The sequence below is a fragment of the Antennarius striatus genome, chromosome 16 (genome assembly GCF_040054535.1).
Source record: "Antennarius striatus isolate MH-2024 chromosome 16, ASM4005453v1, whole genome shotgun sequence".
NCBI lineage: Eukaryota > Metazoa > Chordata > Actinopteri > Lophiiformes > Antennariidae > Antennarius > Antennarius striatus.
In genome coordinates, this window is record NC_090791.1 from 13,251,852 (window position 1) to 13,278,813 (window position 26,962).

The following is a 26,962-nucleotide window of genomic DNA, read 5'->3' on the forward strand; positions in this document are numbered from 1 at the left end:
TGCTGGCACCAGAAGGACGTCGGCTTGTGCCAAGAGGCCGAGCTGGGTCAGCCTGCTGGAACCCTCGGTGAGCTCCCTGCCTTTGTCTGAGGATGTGGAAGAAACCTGGCAGCGGCCCGAGGTCAGCGTCACAAAATTATATTACCATAATCCCATTAAGTGTGTCTGAGGCCTCATGAGCTCCAACTCAGCCTGGGAGGAAGGTAGGTGAGGGCTGGCAGTCACTGGGTTTGTGGCCCGAGAACACAGCCAATCTATAAATTAGATGGTAGCTTATATTTTTGGCTTTTATGGCAAATACAAAGATGTATCATAAGTCTGTCTATTAGTGCTGGCCAACTGAAACGTATGTGTTTTATCACAGAAGGAGGGAAACTATTTCATATGACAGATATTGATGCAAACAGAAATGTGCCAAAGCGTAAGTAAACTCCCAAAAACTGAAGCCAGGATCTTTAATAAGTTGATAGATAAAGTGGATTTGCTTATAAGCTTTCAATAATTAAAGCTTATCATACTTATCTTTATTTTCCCTTGTTTTCCAGAGAAGGATTCTCTCCAGTAATTGTGATATTTTCCATCCATCTTTACATTTGCTTCCAATCAACGCTGAGAGAAAAGCTTGGGCTTCAAACCAACTGTGGATACAGTAGTTTGTTTTTCTTAGGTCCTCCTTTCTGCCCGGTAAATCACTTAACATATTGATTTACAAATACTCATTGGACTCAAGTTTTTGGAGGGGATGCCAATGGATATGTTAGAGGAAATGACGCTACCATGACAAGCTATGAGAGCCAAACGTATGCGAAACTTCTGCATGAGTGTATGCAACACCTAACTTTGCATAGCAACCTCCACGATATGAAACATGTTTGAGGTTGTTGTTCACTCGCTATGTAGGATAGATACTAAGTACGCTCTATGTTTGTGCTAAACAGGATAACAACAGATAAAACAATGCAAATACAGTACAAGTCAATCTCAGATTGAAGTAACAGTGGGAGGAGATATTGTGGGAGTGGGAGTACATGTTGTGAGAGTGTACACACATATGCCTCTTCTTGCTTTAGTGGTGACTACAGTTGAGCTGCAGAGTATTCATTTCTTTACTTAGGGGGCCCAGTATCTCAAACATGCCTCCCTCATGTTTGTCCGTTCCAGCTACGGGAAAACCAGTAAGACTTAATCCCTTGTCCAAATAACCTAATACCTCGACTAACATGTAAAAGTAAAGTTAAGAGCCAAATGCAGATTCTTGAGAGACAGTGCTCGAGTTGGCAGTAAACCAATTAATTACACAAAGTTTGTCATGCAGACATGAAGTGACACCCTCCCCCACACCCTGAGGAATGTTTTGCTTTCAAAGTAAATACAGCTTTTGCGCAATTCAAAACTTCTGCATACCTCTTAGTGTTCATTTGCATGATCTTATGTGTTCTTGTCCTTTTTTCTTTCCCCCTTTTCTTGCTCTTTGCTTTTCCGACCCCCGGCACCAGCATGTGTTCTGATACGGTTCGCCTCTACTGCCTTTTCCTTCGAGAGGGAAGCTTAGTGAAATATGGTCAGAATGCCATACAGTCAATGGGGTCTTCACTGGCCTCATTTCCTCCACACGGAGCTCTGCCAGAAGTTGCTAAATAGACACTCCGAGGCCCGATGCTGGCAGCTCAGAAGGAAGCAGACTCCTCTAAGTTCCTTTAAAATTATAGCAAATATCTTTTTACGGTCAAAAATAGAAGCTGTAGCTCAATTTGAGAATGAAAAGGCAGCTATTACACAAGAATCTTGTAGTTTGCTGCTCAAACTTTGCTGCATAGACTATTGCAGCAGGACAGCTCCCATAACCGGACAACAAAAAGATGTAAATGAAATCTATGCCAGCATTGAAATAAAACGTGTGCATAGAATATTTCTAATAACCTAATGTAATGGATGCATGAAAATAATCCTGCAATCGTGCTCAGTCTCTCATCCTTTCACAAAGTTGTGTCTGGAGCCTCTCTGGTGCACTAATTGATAGCAGTTCTGGGACGGGGGTTGGGTGAGGCTTGGGTTTGTTCTGCTATGCGCCCCTATTATTTTCTCCGCAGGCAGTTTAATGCTTTCCAACTACATCTGAGGTATCAGCAGATTTAGCCTCATCATGGGCAGAGGTGAACACTCAGGAGGTTTTTATGACACATTTTACAGAACAGCCATTTTTTACAGACCCACATTCTTGTTTGACATACTTATCAGTTTGTAATGTCTCTTTCATGACATTATTCTATGCAGCCCCCAGCTTACATAAGAAAACTTTTAAAGCTCTTCTTAATTTGACAGCTGAATTTCCAACAAAATTCAAATCCCCCGCAAATGTTTTCCAGTACTCCTTTTTCCTAATGGGGGCCTCAAAAAGCATGGAATTAGCATCATGTCACAGGGTGCCTTTGAGTAGCAGCTGGGGGGAACAGGTGTGTGTGGTGAGCACATGGTGTGTGTGTGATGAGGTCTGCCACATGTTAAATGCATAAAGCACAATATTGCTGCCTGACCAGTAAGAGGGAGGCAAAAAACGAAACGCTAACCTCAACTGGACCTATGGTTTTTTGTTTTAGAAAAAAAATCAGGAAGCTAGCCAAGGCATCTGGAGAAAGAGACAGAAAAAGGTGCCAGTTAAACATCTCTTTGACGTGGGGAGATGAAGGAGAAATTTGAATCTCTCACTTTAGGGCAGGATAACACAGTGGGACTCAATAAATGAGTGAGTGCTATGCCAAAGCTGCCAGACAGTTCATCCACACATCCACCCCTCGCTCAGCCTTTTTTCCTCATGTCACTTTCTGTAACTCACTGTGAAATTCCAAGGGTACATCAGCAAGGGAAGAATTAAGAAGCAGGTATTTGATTTTTGAATGCAATGAGTAAAACATCTACAATTATGGTCATATTTTGCTTGTTAGAGAAAATATAATTTGTCTTGATTTATCTGTTGTCTTTTAATACCTTTAACACAGGTTGTTACTGATTAAATTTAAACTCTGAGCAGATGAGGGTAAGATAAATCAGAGGATAGTAGAGCATTTACCCATATTGTTGTACAGTCTGCTGATGTTTGTGGGCACCAGTGGTTCGTTGGTATTGGCACACAGCAATTGAGATGAGGCTACTTACCCTGGGAAAAATCATGCCCTCTCCTGATTTATGATAGCTGTGTAAACTTGAAAAATTTCTCTCCCAGACGTGTCAACAAACATCACAGCACAGATTCTGTTCCACGCATACTCATGTGCAAAGATCCAACAGGCATGTTTGACACCTTGTTAAGGTTTTCCTCTCCTTCCTCCTCCACTCTCTACCCTGCCTCTGTTGCCCTTTGGGCTTTGGGCATTGACCCCAAAACTCAAATGAGCCTCCCAAAAACCACAACAATGTGGCAACATTTGGTCTCCAGATTTTTTTCCTTGTGTTTTCCTCACTAAAGTCTTTTTCAAAAGCTTTTTGGTATTGTTGTACAGAAAATTGATATGCAATGAGTGACTCATTTGTTTTTATCACCATTATAAAGTCTGTAAAATATGGCCTTATCACCACAAAATCACAAAATTTGGCTTGGGTAAGAACTAAGAAACACATTTTATTTTTTTTCTCTGTCTCACATCAGTTATGTTAAATGTGATTTCTATTAACCTTTACACAAAAGGTTTTATGTCCAACTTAGACCAAAACAACAGTCAGAGGACCTGTGTCGTTGTGTTTGTTCTGCCAAAGCATTCCACAATAACCATGAGAACAGACTATCCTGTAAGACCCAGTAATGCACTGTTGCATATCAATGACCCCCATCACCAGAGAAGGAGAGATACAAAAAGACAGGATAAAAGGCCCCTTCACAACTACACACAAACACCCTACCAACACACAGAGGCAGGCAAGTTGGTGAAATATGACAGCCCCACGGTGAAGAAGGTGGGGGTGAGTGAAGCCATATTGTAACAATCTTATTCTGTGGTCATTAATTGTATCCTGCTGTTCCAGCCACCCCGACCGTGCGCACTGAGCGTATGTCAAACACATTTCCCCTCTCTCGGTGGGCGCGCTCCCAGCCAGCTCTACTGCTGCACAAAGGCACAAACCCTTAGAGCTCCTGAAGGCAGACAGGCCAGATAATCTCCCCCTCGGACTCCAGAGCCAAGTCCAGAGCCGTGCCATAAAGACTCAAAGACACACAGGCCCACGGAAGTGTCCTCTGGCCCTCGTGCTAACGCAGCCACCACATTGCATTCAAGACAAACAGCACAACAAAAGTATATACTGTATTGTGAATGAAAATCAATGACTTGTTTATCCCTGTTGGCTTCATGACAGCACATGGTCACATGCTACTGTTTGAAAGCACATCACCTCACTGTTGCTTTGCAGCACATAGATTTTCATATGTTCCAAATAACAGCACAGATGGCTCAGCTGAAATCTGTCCTAGGTAGGCTTATATGATCAGTTCGAGGGTACACTTTGATGTGACATTGGGCTGCAATCAAGAAAAGATGCAGTCGCTGAGGCACTCTGGATATAGAACTAATTATATTCCAGTATACTTCAGCAATCCTAAAATCTAGTCATTGATAAGCACTGACAATTTCTGGGCAGCCATGGGTATTTGGCAACAGTAGAGCGGTCTTCCCTCTCCACTCTTTTATCCATCTTTCCCTCCATACTGCCTGCCTTCCTCCCTCTTTCCCTCTCCTGCTGGGAGCTACCTCATTAGGGAAGTGATAATGCATGACTGACAAGTGCTGAGGCGCAACAGCTGAGTGACAGGAAGAGAGCTCCATTGTTACACCTCTCTCTCACTTCACTCTTTGGCAGTAAGTCAGTTAGTTAATTAATTAATTAGTTAATCAGTTCATTTTCCATATGAGAGATTAATAAACGTTGGTTATTATTATTACTATAATAATAATAATAATAATAATAATAATAATAATAATAATTATTATTATTATTATTATTATTATTATTATTACTTAATTAAAATATATGATGGCATTAATAGTGTCTTTAGATAGATGGACTGTTATTCTAAAATCTCTGTTAGGAGCAGTAGGTACAACTCCAATGAAAATTAAAAGTAACTATTTTAATTCCAGTGGTGATTATGCCTGGATGAACAATTAGGACAGGATGTCCCAACATCTTTCTTTACGTGTGAAGTCTTTTTGTGAAACTGTCAAAGTGATGTATGTTATGGATGACATGTGTTACAGGATGAAGCTTAGTATATTTCTTCATACAGGATACTATGGTCTTCTGTGAGGCCCCAAGCTTACTCCACTTCAAATCAGTTGCTTCCTTTTTTTCCAGGTCAAAAAAAATCTAATAAAGGAAAACGAGGCCAAAGCAACAATCAGACAAGCAGAGAGCAATCTGAATACAACTACAAAGAAGAGATGCACAATGAACACTTCTGGGATACAGACACACTTAAGATGATCAAATTGGTTTTCTTATAGTCAAGAAATGCGTGTAAAGAGCTGGAGATGCTTTGACAGAACCCTTGACCTGCAGGTCTCAGCTAGGGTGGGTGCCCGTCAGAGGGAACAGGAGGAGCGTGATTGATTGGGTCCCTCTCATCAAGCTCAGCTGGACATCCCAGGAATATCTCCCCATCCATCAGACCATCCAGGTCCATGAGGAGTTGCTTCCAGATGGGCAGCATTGTTTTTGGGCCACCCGAGCAGATGTCTGGAAGATTCTACAAGAGCCAGAGTCCACAGCATCTGCATCTGTGCCTATCTGTCTACACATATCTGGAGCTGCGATACACATACCCAACCTAATCAATACCATACACCATCTAGGATTTGTGAAACAATACATGTCATTACAATAACTAGCCATGGCACAAGATTCATCTACAAAGTGGCGACGGTGCACTGGCAACGATCACCCTGCCTGGTGCCAAGTGAGGCATAGCATGAAGATTTAATTGTAGTTTAAGCCCTAATTGCATGGTTATAACAGAGCGTGATGAGTTAACCCAAAGACCAGTCATCCATAATGAGAACAAGCAAGTTTTCAACACGGTAATTACAATGTTAGTCATTAAATTCTGTGCTGCAGAGCACAGAAGAGCAGGACGTGTTGGAGTTTTGATTGTCTTTATATCTTTAAATCTGGGTGAGCAGGTTTGGTGATAAGCTGAGTGTTTATTAGGGATTGGTTAGGCAACAGTCTTAACAGCAGCCAAATCAGGGTGGCCAAAAATTAACAATGGTGATTTGGTTGAGCATGATTTTCAGATTGCAGGACCTATTGACAGATTTTAATATATTCTATAGTGGGAGTCATTCAGAACACGAGAACCAGGGAGATATTGAAGGAATGGGTTTAGGTATGTTTGATCCCATGGCCCCACCATGGCAGACAACACGCCGCCCTCAATGTAGTGATCGCCACCACATGGATTAAGGAATGGTCAGTGTGTGTTTACATGTTCTGATCTCTAAAATGTCTCCTAAGACTCATTCTCTGGCAGACCAACCCTGAATGAGAGTTGGCTAAAGGTACCGTGGTATTCGGGACACCCCCTACTGAAAAGCCATTAATGCAGGAGGCACAGCGGCACCAAGCAGAGCAGCAATCTGCCAAAAACACCAAAAGTTTTGCATGGACTTAAACACACACCAAGTACTGTTAAAGATTACACCCATCATATTTTCATAATTGTTGGAGGCACCTGAAGTCAAGACCAAGTCAACACATTTGACCTGGAAGCATGTGAAAAGGGGCATTTATATAGAGTGCATATCAAAAGCATTTCTTCTGTGTTTACTTCAGAAAATTGAAGGAAATATCAAGGTGGTGCATTCAAGTAGCAGACTAACAGAATCCGAGCTTTTTTGTCAACTTTGGACTGAAGGCCATGTTGAATAATTTTTAACAGTTAGTCTAAAGTCTGACTGCCAAACTAAATTGGACTTAAGACTGGTACTGGTCAGTGCAGTGGTATCTACAAGCTCCAGCTCTCAAAGTTAGGACTGTCTGACCATGGTGGTACTCTTAGAGAGGTGTATTAAGCAGTCCAGAAGAGTCATCGTAATGATATGATCTCACGATTAAGCTGATGTCTGCAAAGTGATTTTAATTGAGACAGTTTATAATTTCTCTAGCATTCTTCTGAAGGTTTGATCTCCATCAACAGAAGCTTTACACAGACAGAAATTATCAACTTGTTTTAGCTCTTCTGGTTTGTCTGCTCCAGTTGCCTCTCCTCTACTCAAAACATCAATTCACCCTCACAGTATAAACCAGTTTGTGGATGTTTGGAGAAGGGGGCTCTCCCCATGGTCTACTTAAATGACTGCTTACCCCGGAATGAAAAAAGCTTTATTATAGGACACTGCTATCTGCTCTCCTACTGGGGCATCTCTCTCAGTCCTGACTGGCTTCAGGGTCTTGGCTTTTAGCGGTAGGTGCTGTGATGGCAGAAACCTACCCCTTCTCTATTGACTCAGACTGGAAGAGAGTAAGCTGAACTCAGACCTTGTCTCTCTGGAGACCAGCCACACCCCACTAATGACATCCAGCCCTTGACATTCTTAAAACGTCACTGGTTATTAAAGAAACCAAACAAAGACATCAAGCCCAGTCACTCTCTGCACTAACGTATTCCGTCCCCAAGTAATCAGTTGGATTGCTGATGGAATTTGATAGTACTGTGTAGAAAATCAAACCAGGTTATAATGATTTGGACTGCACAGTGAGTACGGCTGGGTTTTTATCCCATGTAGGAGATAGCCACAGATTTGATAGCACTCAGAGTCTGCAGGAGAGGTGTGTCCTACTTGACTTACAAACTTCAGGTTCCCAGCTTCTATATACTATGGAGGAATAAAGACAGAGGATCCTCAATATAACTGTTTTGATGATGGGATGGGATGCTCATCCCTTTAGATTGAGTGCTTTCAGTCCCTCTATCTACCCCCACATCTTGAGCTTCTATTCCCCCTCCTCCCTTCCCGCCTTGCCCCATCTTGCCACACCTCATTGCCCTGCTAAACATTGACAATTAGTGACAAATGGACTGCACAGCACACTGTATGTCAGTTGCTCCAAGATTCTGTGGCTTAAGAGCAAGGAAGGAGGGCAGAGGAGGAAGGGAGCCAGAGTCCCTGCAGCAGCATGGCGTCTGGTACAGGTGGCTGAAAATCAATACAGATCCGGCCTCTGATTGGGGCTGACAGCACAAGAGCAGTGGAGTGTGGGAATCCAGACATGTTATCCCCAATAGCACAATGACACTTTGAAAGAAGACAACATCATTCTCATAACACAAGCATTATAATGCAACATGAATGAGGAAGGCACCTTAACAGATGGCTGAGCAATAATACGACAATTCATATTTTCATGTGCTTGTTTAATTACACTACAGTCACGGGGGAATTACACTGTTAAAGAACAACAATACAGATGCTGACAGATCCAGGCTGAGTCAGCAAATGCAAATAACAATGACAAACATATTTGCAGGCTTGCTTTCTGTGATACATGAACACACACTTGCCACACTAGGAGTCACACTAGTTTCATCAAAGGTTGAGTGAACACACAAGATTGGAAAAATAACAACTTTGCTGAAATTTTACCTGGGGTGTGCAAGCAATCATTCCAGCACACCCAAGTAAGTGCAGCTGAACAAAAAACAAAACGATAATTCAACATTTAGGTATGGATTGGTGAACAATTAAGTTTTATTAATATGAATGGAAGAAATTAAAAATAATAATCAAAACCTTGACAAGATTGTCAACATTTTTTAATTTCTTAGAAACACTTTTTTTTTTAAACGTGTTGCTCTTCACTTACTTCATAATTTATTAGCATATTTGTACTGTATGTACAATAATTCTAACTGTCCATAAACATCTTATCTAGCAGAAAATAAACAGCAACAAACGTAACTTTTATGGGAAAAGCTATTTTTTGCATTGTTTAAACTCTGATGCAAATCTTCGTATTGGACCCTGTCGCAGTAGACAAGTACATTTTAATCAGCGCTGATTAACTGAGTCTTTTGCCAAAATTGATGTAATCATGCAGTTGCAACTCACTCACAGAGACCATAGTTCTCTGTCACTCTCTTTGACAGGGACAAACTTCGGGTAAGTGACATTCCCACCCTGCACCCCCTGGTGAAATACCCCTCCCACATATGACAGTACAAATTAATCAAGATCCCAGACAAACCTTCGGCCTTCATCCAACAAAAGGAATTTCCCCAGCGCTCTATGGCCTCAAAAGGCAATTAAACTGCATGTGCATAAGTATGTGCATGGATGCATGCATTCATGCAGCTATATCAACAACATCCAAAGTCAGAAATCCTTAGTCATGCATTAAACATGTGCAAATATATGTGCCAAACCAATATACACTAATGTGTTAGTTTAATTTGTATGACTGTCTGTGTTCTATATGCATGTGGAGGGAAGTGTGTTTTGTATGAAAGAGGGGCACAGAGGGGCGCTGCAATCAGCTGTGTGCAGGTTGCCATCTTTGAGGGATGGCTGGGTGGGGGTGTGAGGACATCACGGCCATGTGTGGGAACCCTGCGCTCCTCACTTCTCATACATTGTTCTCCTGCTCCTACAAACCGTTAATGCCACAAAAGATGCTCAACCTATTGTGGCCTGGGACAGCTGAGGGGGGAGGCAAAGGGGTGGAGGCAGGCAAGGGAGGAGGGGTCTGGACGAGTCTGAGCCTGGTATGGCTCCCATGGCTACCTCTCCATCCATTCCTCTCTTCTCCTGTCCTCTCTTCTGTCTTCTCCTGTGCTGTCCTCTCCTCCTCTGGTCTGCAACCTCCTCAGTCAGCTCTGCCACTTAGGCCCTCTCAAGAGGATTTGGCCAGGCTGGATTTGGGGTAAGGGGGGGGGGGGGTTGACGATGCTTATCATACAAAAGAATTAAACCAACTCAAGGCTTGAGCTTTCTCTTCCAGGCTACGGTGGCCCATCTGAGAATCCATGAAGGAGGGCTTAGGTGATGTTACATTTTCATTAGACCTCTGATGGCAAACGGGCCACTAATGGTAAGAGCCCTGGGTGCCATTGTTATGCAAATCCTGATTATTTCTTTAATTAAAGCATCAGAGGTAGGAAGGGGGAGAGAGGGGAGAAGGGGTGGAGCTGACACAAACAGAAATGCATATTCTTACCCCTATGAGACAAGGATTCTCACGTCCATCCCAGACTGAAGATCTGGGGCTCTGGGGGATTTGGCTGGCTTGTGAAAGGCTGGTTGGGTTAGGGGATTGAGGCTGAGCCTTTGAATTCATGACACAGTTCAGTTGTTATCAGAGACAATATATGATTTCATCTCTGCCTCAAACAACTTTCACGATCTTTATTTCAATTAGGCTGTAAGGAACGCATCTTCCAGTATCTTAATTTGACACCCTGCAATGATCAACTCACATCCAAGACTCTCATAGGTGTGCCCTTTTTAACTGTGTTAACTGTTTGTTATTTGAGGTTGAATGTTATGAAGGTTTCTGCTCCTGATCTGTGTAGCAGAGTAAGCCACCATCAGGAGCTGTGTTGTTTGTCCCTGCCATCATTCTGATATTAATGGTAAGACTCTCTGTACCCTGTGCACCTGTGGAAAAGATGTCTGCTTTAGCTTACTGCGGACGAGGGTGGGTAGGTGGGGTGGAAGGGGGTGTGATAAAATGTATGCCAGACAATTCCAAAAATACCAGTGTTTGTGTGCACACATGTGTCATGGTGAGCGGTGAATGCTCACCGTTCGTGATGCCTGTTGGATGTAATGTGACGTTGGGAGCAGGTGACGAAGGGGTGTGCAGAGACCCTGAGAACATTTTTTTTTATCTTGGCATAACTGCGCTGCTCTCCAGGACCATAGAGTGTTGCCCCCCTGCGGCTTAAGCCTCTGTCTCTTTTTGTCCCCGACACAACAGCCTGTGGCATTCCATGGCAGCAAATCTGGCTGTGCTGTCACATGGGGGAGATTAGCCAAACTAAGACCTCAATAGAATGCTCACTTTACTCACCCATTCCAACAGTGGCTTCACCCCTCCATGCCCAAAAACCATAACACACCCAATTTAACCGTTCCTTGTCTAGACATAGTGCAAAGCAATTATTATTGATATTATTAAGACTTATATTCAGTGCTGTTCTTGTCTTTGTCACATTTCCAATGTCACATAAGATGGCAAGAAGTCCACCTTATTTCCCACCATTGATATGTTCACTTTGGTTGGGTCTGTGTAGTGCTACATCTGACAAGCGCTACTTTCAGGGATTAAATACAAAATACCGTTGCAGTTGGTTTACATTTATTTTCTATCCATTTTCTTTAGAAATTGCAGTTTCTCCTGCCCTCTGGCTTCTCCGGTCCACCTTGTCCTCATGATGCGGTTATTCAATGTTTGGTCACAGATATTTAGGAATTCCAGTTACACCGCCACTACAAGTACACTCACCATCCTTATCTAGTTGAGGACACTTGGAGGATGATGTTCCAGGAAAAGATGCGCCAGCAGACTGGAGAGTACTGTGGCTGCCTGAAGGGGCCTAGGATGAACTGCAAAGGAGGAAGCTATTGAGATGCGGGTTGAACGGAACCTACTGTTCAACCTACTCCTAGGGGGCACTGTAAGAACAAAGCAATCTGATTGCATTTACAGACACAGAAAGAAACACATATGGTTCATGTTTGTAGCATGTCAGCCCCATTTTACCCTTCGACCCTCATTTGCATATGTGTTCATGCCCAAATTTCAATTATTAGATTAGAGGAAGATTCACCAGCTATATTCTGTAGTTATGTTTCTTTCTTTTCAAATCCACTTAAATCAGGTTGGAGGTAATACATCAAAAGAGAACACATCACAGACAGTAGTCAGAATCTAATGTCCGTTGTGATTTTAAAATTCCATTCTTTTTCAAACCATTCTTGTAGATGTTGGTTGTGAATCAGTACTAGTCTTTAGGTTAGCTTTACACTGATGATGAAGGCTGGCTTCATGAGACCCAGGAGCTGAGTTTGCAGCTGGAAACTCGAGGCTGCAGTTGCAGAGTGAATAATTAGGTTTATTTTCATGTAATGGTCTACTGCCAAGAGCAGCACCATTGCAAAGCACGGGCAAAAAGCTATTTTATCGCTGCCACATAAAAGGATCTCTCTTACCGCCTACCAAAATGGATGTCATTAATGGACTAGGTCTGGTTCAAAAGGGGTTAGGGCAGGGACATTGCAGGCAAGGGGGATGGTTCATACATTAAGAAAGGATATATAGGCAACAGCAGCCCAATCCAAACTGGCGAGCCACACGGCACAGCCTCACTCACCTGCTTTGGATTAAAATCGGTTCATAAGCAACAATAACCAGTGAACCAAGAAGTTTAAACATTAAGCATTACAACGTAATTGCCAACTGTGGTACTTTCACATTTACATGCTGGATTCAAATATTACTGAAATGGAACAGCTCTGAGGGAGGACACTAGAAAACCTATATTATTATTATTATTATTATTATTATTAGTAGTAGTAGTAGTAGTAGTAGTAGTAGTAGTAGTAGTAGTAGTAGTAGTAGTAGTAGTAGTAATAATAATAATAATAATAATAATAATAATAATAATAATAATAATGCACATTACAACAGGAGAAAGAAAAGGAGAAAAAGAGGAGACATGGCAATACATGACAGGGAGATGTGTAATACAGTTGATGTAAATGGTCATAAAACTATCTAAGAATGATTATGATAATGAGATGTCAGTGGGTGTCAAACATAATCTCAGAAGTATGTCCAGTCAGAGTCTACAGTGACCTGGAGGATGATAAAGCACATAAATTCTGAGGAAAAAGTCAGGTTAGTGACATGAATTACAGGGAGTGATGCTAATATGGGGGAGATATGATCTCTGGTCAAAAAAATGCAGAAGTATTCTGAATCAGCAGGAGAGTCTTTCAGAACCTCTTGGAATAGCATGGGAGTAACAAATCAATTGCATCATTTTGAAACAGAATGTACCTGACTTCTGAGTTGTGGATTATTTAATTAATATTATATTCTGATAATAATAATTTTTCCAAACACAAACTGCTTTTATTCATCCTCATCACTCAGACTGTGGCATGGGCTGATGTGCAACACCTGCAGTAACATGCATCCAAACCAACATATTGCAGCTCAGCAATTTGCCTATCAAGCCTAGCCAGGCCTGCAGCTGGCTTCGACTGGACAGATTAAATTTTGTCAGGATTTGGGTTCCTGTCAAACAGACAAACCTTAATCACCTCCTCTTGGCCGTTGACCCAGTTCTTATAGGCTCGGCTTTGCAATTGTGAAGCTGTGGTCATGTCCAACTTATCCATTAAGTATGGATTAATCCCTGATCGTTATACCCCCAGGGGCCTGGGATTACCAGAGATGTAGGAAAATAAGGACCCCGATTATTTATGGAGAGACTAGGATATGTTTTTGTCACAGATGACCTCTTGACATTTTTGCAAAGCACACACTGTAGATACACACATGAATACACAGTCAGCAGTAGGAGTGAAGTCACCATTTGGCAAAGCAGACTAGCATAGGTACCTGAGATGTCAAGCTCCTGGCTCTGCTAATCCATGCTATTATTGAGCCTTCATATTCCATCCTTCCTTTTCAACTTTCCATCCATAAAAGCAACTCTTTGCCTATGGAGTCAATTTCACACAACAGTCTCACAACCCCGTATTGACTGTAACATGCTAAGATTGCTAATCAAAGTCAGTGATTACAGGCAAATGTTAACAAATATTTCTATTGTTTTTCAGAAGCAGCTGTCAAGCAATTCCAAGTTGTCTCAAGTACCGTGTAGGCCTGTTGGCTAAAAGCACTGACATTAGTATTCAAAGAGCATCTTACACTTCCTTGCTTGTTTGCTCTCTGCCTCGTTCACACCATAAATTTGACTCCCAGAGCAGTGACTTTCCATGCTTTAAAATACTTTGTGTTTATGATTGTGTGTCATTATGTGCATGTGAAAGTGTGGATTTGTATTTTATTAAATAAATACATGGCACGCAAAACCTGCTTTCGAAGAAAATTAAAATTTAAACATTAAAATAAAGTTGTAATTCCCATGACAATTTTTTTTAATGTATTTCATGGGAATGGGGACGATGCCACTTTGTGAAGTCACTGGGAATTCGTAACCCATGCTCATGTGTTGAAAACATACAAACTCAGCAGGTTGCACATGGGAACAAGACTAAATGCATGCTCCAGCACAAGCTGTGAATCCCCATTACCAGAAGGTTTTGAAGCCCTATAGTCAAGGGTATGCACCCTTGGAAGCTACAGAAGATTCCCAGTCATTTCTGGAGAAAAGAGAAGCTCCCACCAACCACAGAAGATCACAGTTACCACTACACTTGGGATGACTGACACAACAATTGAAATTAAGCAACAAGCTCAAAACTTCCCCTTTAGAGGTTGGTTAATGTGTCTATATAACGTCATTCATATCCAACTAAAGGGACAAAATAGAGAGAAGTGAAAATGCATTATGTCTGTGTTAAGGCCCGCAATGATGATGATAACACATCATAAAGCTTAGACATCTATCTATCTCTCTGTCTGTCTGTCTGTCTGTCTGTCTGTCTGTCTGTCTGTCTGTCTGTCTGTCTACCTCTATCTATCTATCTATCTATCTATCTATCTATCTATCTATCTATCTATCTATCTATCTATCTATCTATCTATCTATCTATCTATCTATCTATCTATCTATCTATCCATCCATCCATCCATCCATCCATCCATCCATCCATCCATCCATCCATCCATCCATCCATCCATCCATCCATCCATCCATCCATCCATCCATCCATCCATCCATCCATCCATCCATCCATCCATCTATCTATCTATCATTATCATTTTACCCACCTACTCCTCCACCTACCTCCCTACCTACCTACATACCTATCGGCCTACTTACCTGCCAGATTTAAATGTTGATAATGACAGCATAGTTTATATAGAAGTGAGTAAATTATGTCTGTCAATTGCACTCAGCCTTGGGATATTGGGTAGCTTTGCAATGTAAACAGCTGCATGATATCCATTTTACAGCAATGAGACGTGACCAAAGCCTCCTCCCTGGTGCATCACCCCCCAGATAAATTCAATGTGAGATACCATCATTCAATATAGCGATACAATCACATGCAGGCTCCCAAACATCCCTCTGCAAACAATATCACTGATTTGTTCCTCACTCACTCACTTCCGCAGAGTTCCACTAAGAGTGTGTAGACTTTGCTTTTGTTGAGTGAGGACAGATTCCCTGTCAAAACTCTTTTCCTTCAAGCCTCTATCTTGAGGAGTTTGACTTCCAATCATGTTGCGTGCACTGTTCACTCCACTCATCTGCAGAGCTTTGTGTGTGTGTGGTTTAAGCGGGACTGCACACAACCCAGCACAGTGGCTGTTTAGCTCATCGCACTTGGAGGAGACGACTTCTCTGACAAATGTCGTTTAAGTACAAGTAAATGTATCTGCGCACAGGGGACGCTCACAGGCTTACGGTTGCCTATTATTAAAGAAAACATTCTGCCATTGCCATAGCAATAGCAGTGCTCTGAGATGGCTGCTGGGAGTGCTGACAGGCCTGTGTCAGAGCAGAATTTCCACTCCAGATTGCTCCATCTCCCCACCTCTCTTCACATTTCCTTTTTTAAGCCATTGAAGCATTCTCTAGTACTTCTCTTCTTTTCTCTTCAACTTTTTTCTGACACATATTTTCATTTTGGTTCTATTCCCTGGGAAATGCATTTAATGAAAAAATGTAAAAGTAAAGACAGAAATTAAACTTTGTTCGTGGAAAATACAAATTATCTTTAGATGTTTTATTTGTCCCTGCTCTATTGATAAAAAGAAAAGAAAAAAATAAACTAATGAAAAATATAAAGTTGTTATAACTACCCATATAAACTTGCTCTGACAGTTCATTTTTGAGACATGTACACACACTTGAAGTCACACCTCTATTGTTTCCTGAAGGACAGGCAGTAGCAGGTAGAGCTGTGTCAGTTTTCACTCTCTACCCCAGGCAACTATCATACACTCTCAAGATAAGCTTTATTTATCATTCGGCCCCATTATTTCACTCTAAAGAAAGCTGCCATCTCTATTTGTCTCCATATAATCCAAAGGAAACAAGTTTCTGCCTGAACAAAGCGCAGATGTACAACTGTTGTTGAAAAGGACACTTCTAAAGTAATAGAGCAGCAATAAAAAGTACATTTTATGTACAAACAGTCTATTGGTCTGAAAACTGAAGAACTAACTTTAGTTTGAATACATCCCACTGTGAAAATAACATAAGTGCTGCATTATTTTCACTGTGTGATGTATTCAAACTGTCAGTCTCTATAATATTTCTTAAGTAGGCATATAATGGTGGTTTAAGATAGGATACTTTTGTGAGTTTGGCAAAAAATTGCATGTATCAGTCCTGCATGGTTTAGTGGGTACAAGCTGTCAGCTTATGTGTTCTGCATGACTCAGATTTTCTGATTAGTGGCCTGTTTGCATAGATACAGCACAACAAGAAACAAACCAGGCAACAGAATAACTAATGGCATGCTCAAGTGAAAGGTTTTAATGAAAGTGAAGATTCAATAACTGTAACAAATACTTATGTATATTGTCATTCAAAAAAAAACATGATTTATAAGTGCATTACATGCTGCAATCTGGGAAAAGGATATGCAGAATCACTTTCAATGCAGCACTACAAGTCTTTCTAAGAGAGAGAGAGAGAGAGAGAGAGAGAGAGAGAGAGAGAGAGAGAGAGAGAGAGAGAGAGAGAGAGAGAGAGAGAGAGAGAGAGAGAGAGAGAGAGAGAGAATATAAAAAAAGATACACTGGATAATGCTATTTATTATTTTTTACATTTGTTAGATTTATCTATTTTCATTACCTTCAATAATGTTCATGTGTTCACTGTACATAGTTTAGGCAGGGCTCGTTGTGGCCACTCAGCCTGGACTACAGCTATGTAGACCCACAAGCAGCAAACTGTGATGCTTCATGTTTTTCCTTTATACCATCTTTCTACCAGATCCAGCTCAAACCTTGACTGCAGATCTACTGGGGTTGAAAAATACAAGCTACCCACTGCCCGCACGCAAATCATCACTCGGAGGTCAATGACTCTGTTGTCGGTTTACCAGTTTCCTTCCTTACCCAATTTTTGGTCAGTACAAATCACTGCAGATGGAAACACCTAATTTACCCTCAATGTAGATCTTTACATGTGCCCAGTTTTTTCTGTTTCCAACACAAAATGTTTACTTATTGACTAAGATACAGGTGTTATTTTAATGACTTAATCAATATTATTCATTTTACCTTCACCTTACTTTTGACCATGGTTTATGTATAAATTTATACCTGTGTGGCACCAAAACACAAGCAGGATAATATCAAAAAGTTCCCAACCAAGGCCTGTAATCTTTTCACTTTGTCCCAGTCTTAATTTTCCTTTGAATTTTGAAAGCCTGTGGTATTAAAGAAGCAATAACAATTGGAACGGCAGCAATATGATGACAGATTCATGGTTAATTAGCTCTTCAACTGATGCACAATGAAAATGTTACATATCAAGGAATGAATGGATTTCGGAAATCTTCCTCGATCCGAGCTGTTAACGATCCACAACTGTCAAAATACTTATTGACGGGGAGCGTTACGTGTTGGGCTGCGCCAGAGTATAAATGCTGGGCAACAGACACACACACACACACATACACACACACACACACACACACACACACACACACACACACACACACACACACACACACACACACACACACACACACACACACACACACACACACACACACCTACACTTATTTTTTCCGAATGTCTCACCTTTGCTCTCTAACCCAGTTCTAACACATGCGAGCTAACACATGCAAATATAAAATCATGTGTACACACACTATGCATGGAACCACAGACACAGAGCTCCTGACAAGTACTCTGGACTGACACTCTCCAGCTAAACAAGTCTGAGCAGTGTAGATACATACCATTTTCATTACTCTTGGCCTGAGGCCTTCATCTCAGTAAGCAGTCGCAGCAGGGTGCGGCTCATGTATCTTTTATCATGGCACCAGACTTGGCAAGGCAGCAGAAATAAACTCACTGCTTGGTAGCAGATCATGAAGTCTTTTAGAGTAAGAAAACATGACCCTATCTTAAGTGTGACTGTTTTGACAACTCTGAATTGGTTTGTGTACAGAGGCCAAGGTTCAATTGTTTCATACTTCTTGACAAAAATATCTGAATCTCATATTCCTCAAAAAGCTTTGTAAAATAAACAAAAACCTGACAACATATCCTAACAACTTACGGCACCTTCTAGACTATGGCTATACATGACACCCTTGTACAAGAATCTTGTCTCCCTCAGTGATTGTGTATCAACGAAATACATCTACATAAGCCTGTCCTCCCATTGAACTGTGCTCCGTGCCTGACGAAAGCAAAGGGGAACAACAGCCCTCATGGCCGTGGGACAGGTAAATTGCACAGCAAGACAAGGGGCTGTTTGTCAGACAGAAACATGACACGCTCAGATGCAGGAAGAGAGTCTTTTTTTCCCCCTTCCACATTAAAATAAAGAATTAAACCCTGGGAAGAATGAACATTATAGAAACAATAATGGCACCTTTGTGTCTGTGAAGGTGTTAGAACAAGGTAATGTATGACTGACAAGCACTCTCTTCTCAAGCTGTGCAAGTCTTAGCATGAATAAAAGCACAACATGGTGTGTACAACAGAGGGGTATTACCATTCAACACTGTGTGGTACAACAAAATTACCCTAAGAGCCTGCCCAGGCAGTAACCAAGCTGTAGAAAGATAACAGTCTTCTGTGTTTAATCACCACAGCAGAGACAGCAAGGGATATTCAAAGTTCTCCTCTTTCATATTTAACATTGCTTTGCATATATTGTTGCATTGGGCATCATTGTCTAGACCATACTCTAGTAACCAGGATCCAGCATGCTAAACATCGATTTAACAAGATTCAATTATTTTATTTTCCCCTTTAGTCACTTATCAGTGTCTGTGTTCCCTGTCAGACACTCCCGTGTCCCTAAAAATACAGGTCAACACCCCCACTATCCACTGTTTTATACTTGTGTCATCTTAAGGTAATAATACAGTACTGGCTTAACAATATGGTAATTTACACACATGAGGGATGTGTTGTTATAAATTTGGCTTAAGAGTTTATAATCTTCCGTCAGGTGTGACTGTATCTGTTATAAAACTCCCTCTGCCTTCCCATATAGGCCTGCTTGGCAGCACCAGCACTACGCTAACATATCACGTCATAGAACCATTTCGTATGAGATGCAGACAGACTAATGATTTGTGCCGTGCAGGAAAGCCAGTGCAATATCGTTGGCTGGGCTTTTGAGAGATCCAAGGATGAGTACAATGTACCCATAATATAGATACCATATGTTCTTTTGCATCTCTGCAAGGCTAGAAGGTTGTACAGTGATGAGGTGCTAGGATGTCAGACAGTCAGAAAGCTGGGTGGCAGGGCAGGAAGAGAAGTTGATGGATATGAAAATGAAAAGGGGATAGGAAGCATGGGTAGTGAGAGATATTCAAAGGCAGTTCCCATGCATCATGCCAAGTGTTAGGCTGTGGCATATAGTCTATGACCTCACTGCTCTGTGGCTGGGTAGAACCGTTTGGCAACATCATTGCATTACCCCCTCCCCCTACTTTTGTGGTTTTGTTTGGGATGGATCAACAAATCCCAAATGGAGCACAGAACATGGAGGTTGGTTGGCAGCCTAAAAATGAGCTGGAGCCGGCCAAGTGCTTGCGGTCGTCTAGTCAGGTCAGCGCTGGTCAGGCTAGCAAATCGCTCCATCCATCCTGTGAAGAAGGCTTACTCTGGTCTCTGTAATGACTGTGTCACAAGAGAAGCCCCTGTCTTTAACCCAGGACCCGATTATGTGCAACCCCTTTGGACCAAGCTGCCATGTCATTGCATTTGTCCAGATGCTGGAGGCAAATCAAGGATCACAGCAAACTGGCAATGAAAGGGGAACTGCTGCTGTTAGCATACACAAATGGGGAAAATAAGGCTGGATGTGGCAGCAGGGGCATTGGCTATCATGGGATTAGGTACCTTTAATACTACTGGAGATGAAGTGAAATGATGACGAAATACATCCTACATAGTTAAAAAAACAAAAATACAGAAATGGCAAGGAATAGTTAACTGAAAAATGAGGAGAATGGACAGCACGGTGGAACAGTGGGTAGCACTGTTGCTTCACAGCAAGAAGGTCCAATGTCCAGTTCTGATGCCAGTTTTGCATTTTCTCTCTGTCTCTGAGTGGGTTCTCTCCAGCTTCCTCCCACCACCAAAACCATGCAATTTAGGTGCACTGGTCACACTAACATTTTTTGTAGTTGTGGATGTAAGTTGGCAATTTGTCTAGGGTGTACCCATTCTCTTGCACCTGAGAGAGACTACAGCATACAGCATACTTTGGATAAATGGCTGAAGACAGCATGATTTTGATCATCTTTACTTCAATAAGATGAATGAATGAGGACAATACAATACAATGCACCCTTGTTACTTGAAGATGCAGAAGAAGCCGAGCGAAAACCAGCAAAAATCCAAACATTTGTACCACAATGGATGCCATTTTTTCTGTGGGTGACGCATGGCTAAATGTCAGCACCCAAGACAAAACGCAGCGCACAAAAAATGTGTGTGGAGAAAGCTCTGTCAGCTTGATGCAGTGTCCACAGGAGAATATATGAATTAAAGGCAAAGAAAACTATTGAGTGAAAATCAAAAGGGAAAAAAAGCCATATTACATCTTTATTTCTTGAACTGGTTTTTTTTTTAAAGACTGACCACCAGGCTGTAACGTTTTGATAAAAATATTATGTAGTTTTACGGTTATTTCCTTTTTACTGAAACAGGTATTATGTCGTTATTAATAAAATTGTTAAAATTAACAGTTTATTTAGGTTTTATATTGTACTATTGGCAGAACTCAATCCTTGCGTATACGGTTTCTATCACACATTCTGTTATTACTTTTGGGATGCTTAAACGTCATGTTGGGATGCACAAATTCTTATTGAAGCAATTCCAGGGATGCACAACTTTCTTGAGCTAAAATGAACTCTGAGTACACATAGTGTATTCTGTCCATTTTTTTGATTTGTGACTGCAATAATGGATACAATTGATACAGCATTAATGGAATATCAACTTGGACATTGTTAATTTGTTCTCTCTTTGTAGCCCATTGTGTCTAAGGATTAGTGAACCTAACAAAGTATTTGTGGACATTCCCATACACACACTAAAAAGTTCATTTTGAGAAAAGTGTATTATGTAGAGGCCAAGCTCTGTCTGTGTATGATATATAAAAAGAAAATGTATTGGGGTGAGCACTGATTTATTAGTCTGAGAATGTTCTCGAGTGGTGTTGTGATTTTTAACACATGTTCACAACAGAAAGCTTCATTCTTTGTTTAATTTGTAAGTGGCTCAATTCAACAACATTCAAGCAAGGATGCTTGTTGGTGCTGTAAACGCTAAGCTAACACAGAAGACCTACATGGACTACAGTGCTTTGGATTTGGATTACCCTTATTTCCGAATGGCTTTCAGAAAAAGACTTAAGCTATAACCTTATGGCTAAATCAGAGTAGTATATTCAAGTATGCATTAAACAGTACATATCTTTATATTTCTGTCAACATGCTGAATGAATCTAAGTTTGAAGGACACAAACTGATTTCTTTGGGCAAATGGGATTTCTCAATGACCACACATAGCTAGAAGGAAAGCAAATAAATTCTGAAGCCCAGAAAAAGTTATCTTAAATCAAGATATATTTGTTGTCTTTTGTAAACCCTGATCTTGATGAGCAAGCTCAGAACCATGGACCTTGACGGAACTTCCTGTAAAATCAAAAAGGCTGTCAATCCCTGGGATGTACAATGTGAATTAATATGGCCAGTAAAGTTAAGTGGCAGACCAAAAATGGACTTTTCACTGAGTCAAAAGATGTTTGCTGTGACTGTGAAACAACACAACTGATTTCTTTTTGTCTCAGCAGTGGTGGGTGTTTGGCCATGCAAGTCAATGCGTTCACATTGTCTGTGTGGCTTTTTGTCAGGATTCCAGCAGGTGAAGAGTGGGATGCATCATTGCCTTCATTGCAAAATAGTTTAGGGACAGAGAAGACAGGGCAGGTGCACTGTGATAAGTTTCCTTCAATTTTCAGTGCACTCTGTCGCCATATACTCTGCATTTAGACATGAAATATCTACTGTGCAGGAGTGCATACCAAGAACAAGCTAAACATCACGTAATCCCCTTCATATCACTACCATCACAGCCCTTGTGTTTGCACACCTCTTATAAACTCCACCTCCACCTCACCTCCAACTTCCTTGAGTCCTTCCCAACCCTTTTGTCTTATTGTCAAGTTAAAGTTGCTACCATCCTTGAAACCAATCGAGATGGCTGCCAACACAGCTTGATGACATAATTTTTTCCACAGCTTCAATCTCCCCCCATTACCCAAATTCTTGTGCAGTTGTCCAATTACTGTATCTCACCTGACATCGGGCCCATTAATTGTTGCCTGTGCTCCAAGCCCCTCCCCCACCGATTCCCCACTAAAATACACAAGCCTGTGCATTTACACACATTGCCACCTCTATCCTGGAGTCTGACGCAAAGCCAGCAGCACAGGCTTTCTTGCAGTGCTGTGAAAACATATCCCTACACATGTCCCCACACAGAGGCCATTTTTGTTTGTTCTGTTTCTCTGTAGCTTAAGCAGAGAAGACAGGTCTCTTATACAATAGATTTCTGATTCAAAGAGGGTCTTTTTGATAATATTTGCACCAGAAGCAGATACTAACCCAAATCCATGGTGCACATACAGAAATATAACTAGAAGACAATAACTTAGGAGTCAGTGAACACAGCCTGATTGTCCCAGTACCATGGTTCCACTTTAGCGGCTGGATCTAAAGTCCAGTGTGAATCTATCTGGTCTATCTGTTTTGTCGCTATTTACATTAAATTTCTTATTCCTCACAACTTGTCAAGGTCGATGACTTCCCTCCAGAGTTTCTTCCTCAATGAGGGAGTTTTTCCCTGCCGCTGTCTCTTATACTTGCTCTGGAGGGTTCCATTGGGTTCTGTTGGGTTTCTCTGTCTGTAATAGCACTTTGAAATGTCCTGTGATAAAGCACTCTTCAAATGAAAATAAACTGATTGATTAATACCTCCGCAACTCTGCTCATTTAATCATTGCCAAAACATATCTCTGTTTCAATATACAGTGCACCCTCGTGCATTTGCGCATCAAAGCTCGCGGCTTTTTGGTAGAGAGTCATGTGATACTGTACGAGCATTCTATTGGCTGATGATTCCATCAGTCTCGGACTTACGTGAGACACAAAAGTGATTTAAACAGTTGATAAGAGTGTGGGAAAAGGTAATGCAGGTAGAAGGTGGTTTAATATCAGTATGGGGAGGGTCATAAAGGTTTAAATTACCGTAAATAATAAGATAGTTTGTTGATCAAAATTCATTAATCGAGTGTGGTTCCAGGAACGCATTAACCGCAAAGAAGTAGGGCGCACTACGGTGATGTAATTCCATGACCAGATATCCACTGACTCATTTTAACTCTCCAATGAACCCACTAGGTTTTTATCCCTCCATGCCTTTTGTTGCCACACTACACGACCCACCACAGGCCAACTGATGTCATTCGATTGTGAAGGGAGATAGTTTTTTTTTTTCCTGCCTCTATATCAGCAGTCATCTTACTCAGCTACTGTTTGCTTTTTAACTCGCATGTAGACAACTCACCTCTTCAGAACTGACACGTAATGTCACATTTCTCAATCATTATGTTGTGTATTGTTCAGGAAATACGATTGTGTTATTTGTGTTTGGAACGGAAAGTAACATGGAGAAAGAGAGTGAAGGGTAGAGCTCCCAATCAAATGAGAGTTATGGGGAGATGAAACATAAGACCCCATTTAAAGCCATGTCTTCTGGAGAGGAACCGTATTATACCAAATTAGAGGCTACTGTCATCTATTTCACATGGATTCATTTCACGAATGCAAACCATGACAACTGCATGAAAGTATCGTATGGCTAATCTCAGAATAAGGTGTTAATCCTACTTTAATGCAACATCAACAAAACACAATTGCCTGAACATAATGAACTGAATTCATCACATGGAATTGAAATAATCACATTTAATACATTTAAACACCACCATCTATAGTGTAAACTGTCTTTACACTGTCTACAATTATTGACTCCTTATCTGTGAATATAAATCACACATATTTTCAAATATTTTGTTGCAAATTCTGTCTGAGTTGATTGGTGAGTGATGACAGACTGCATGAGTGAGTAGCCGAGAAAGGAATTACTAAGAACCTGAAAAGCAAGTATTTTTATTTCCCTGTCATGGAGAGTTAAGCATTAATGCACCTTTGACAAACATTATTTGTCTCAAAAGTAGTGTTTGGTTATGAAGCCTGCTGTGTGATGCAGAGAGTGAGCATGAGAGAGACAAGTGTCTTGAAAGCACATATAAAATATCAAATGCTCAAATCATACAGAGTACAGAATAGTGCTTGTGAGTGCTGTTCTTTTCTGTGTTTCAGTGCGGAGGGAGGTGAAGCTGTGCATGGTGTGGAGCTGTAGAGAGGCAGTGGGTGGTAGGGGTGGAAGTGCAGTAGAGATAATCCACAGCTTTTGCCTTAAGTCCAGTGCACGCTGGGCAGCTCAGGGAATAAGGGAGGAGTGGTGCTACCCTGTGGCAGTCACCCAGCCTTGAGCTTGCCACCTGATCAGCCTGGCAGCCCTGCAGCCTGCACGCCAGGAGACTCAGCTTTCAGCTGCTATCAGTTTGTTTGAGGAGACTCTTAGCCTGCTGTTGGGCTAAGTGTTTCCTAAACTGTCCACTTGAGGTTAGCAGGCTTGGAATTTTTCATTTACAGCCTTAAATTTCTCAACACTTCATACTAGTTTCATACTATTTGGAGATAAGTGTCTTGAGGCAAATGCTAATAATATTTATTGTTACTAAACAAAGATGAAGTGTCTTCATAATAAACAGGACACAGTGGGTCGGTGGGTTAATGAGTTGGGTATAACTGCGTTTGGCCCACAGGAAAATGAAGTTGAGAGGTTAAACCTGGGGTAAAGAGGTCAGGTCGTTACTGCAGGCCGGACCCCAATTCAGCTGAACACCCAGAGGAGAGACTGCAATTTGGAGCACCAGCTGTAAAGAGGAAGACGGGAGGGAAGGAGGGGGAGGTAAGGAGAGTTCAGCTGACAGGATGTTCTCTGATCCCAAGGTACTCTTTCACGCCCATCCATCAGTTCATCCCTCACTCCATTTTCTGATCACACATTAAAAAAAAGTTTTTTACCATCAAAGGAAAGAAACTTTTTTTTGGGTGCTGTTGTAAAAAGCTATAAATAATACACTATAAAAGAAACCAGTTTCTGAAGTTGTGACGTAAACTGAAAAAAAAAAAGATTACACAGCTAACCGCTTGCACCAGTGGGAATAAACTATGGTGGAGGGGTTCTTTAGAATAACTGAGATGAATATTTCCCCATTATACTCCACACAGTCACTATCACTTCCCCCTGTTGAGACGGCTGACTATGTTCCTCTTTCTTGGGGAGGTCCCAGGTGTTTGAAGTGAATCCCATGGGTGAAAATGCAAGACGGATGTAACAAAATAGGAAGGATTTAAGCAAGTGGAATTTAGTGATCAGATTTTCAGCATACGTCACAGTGGGTACTGTAGTGTGATAGGATAAGGCTTTAAGAAGTGGACAAAGATTGTGTAACTGAGTGAAAATTAGATAATTCAATATGTGTGCTGTTTTCTCACAGTGCAGATAAGCAGAAAATTGAAGGGGAACAGTCAGTGTTCCTTCATGAACTGCAATTTTTTGAGTTCTAATTAAATCGAGAAATATGTGCATGGCGTCCCGTGAGAAAGCAGTTCTGATTTTAACAGGTGCTAGATTACAATTGTCTGCATTGATGACAATGTCATTCAAACTGCTTCACTTGTGGATGGGACCGCTTGTTAATGACTTTTCTCAGGAGGATTCAGTGTGGGAATATTTTGTTGCCCACAAAATGAAATTTTGCACTCATGGAACGAGGTTAACCAGGAAGGCATTTGAAAAGGGGCTGAAATCAAACACACTTGATAAGGACAAATTCACAGTTGAACATTTCTTGAGTTTTTTTTTTTTTTTTCAAACTAGACAATACCCACATCCAGTCAAGCAGCAACCAGAGTTGCTCAATGAGCCCACTGCCGGAAATTTTTGAAAAGTCATTACATAAGCCCCATTTCCATTGTAGTACCAGTAGCTCTACTCTGTTCGGTTCTCTCTTTTTTGGTTTTCCATTAGGTAAAATGTACCTGGGACTACTTCTTAAGTTTCAAGAAGGCTGAAGAGGTAATCAAAGTTCATGTGAAATGTTAGGGAAATGTGCGTCGATTCCCTCTGGGTTCTCAGGCTTCCTTCTCCCACTGGAAATATGAAATATAAATGACTGATAGCCCTTAAATTGACCTTATTGTGAATGTGAGTGTGAATGGTGAAAGGAAAACAAACTATCCAATACTGGGTCAAGTTGAGCACAGCAGAGACAATACTATTTAGGGTCACATCAGACACTTATACAAAAACAACTTTAATCTCAGGGACTGTTTTTACAAGCACCATTACACAAAATATCTATATTTGGAGAGACTGAGCCTTTACAACGAAAAAGATGAATTTGATTTTGAATCATCAC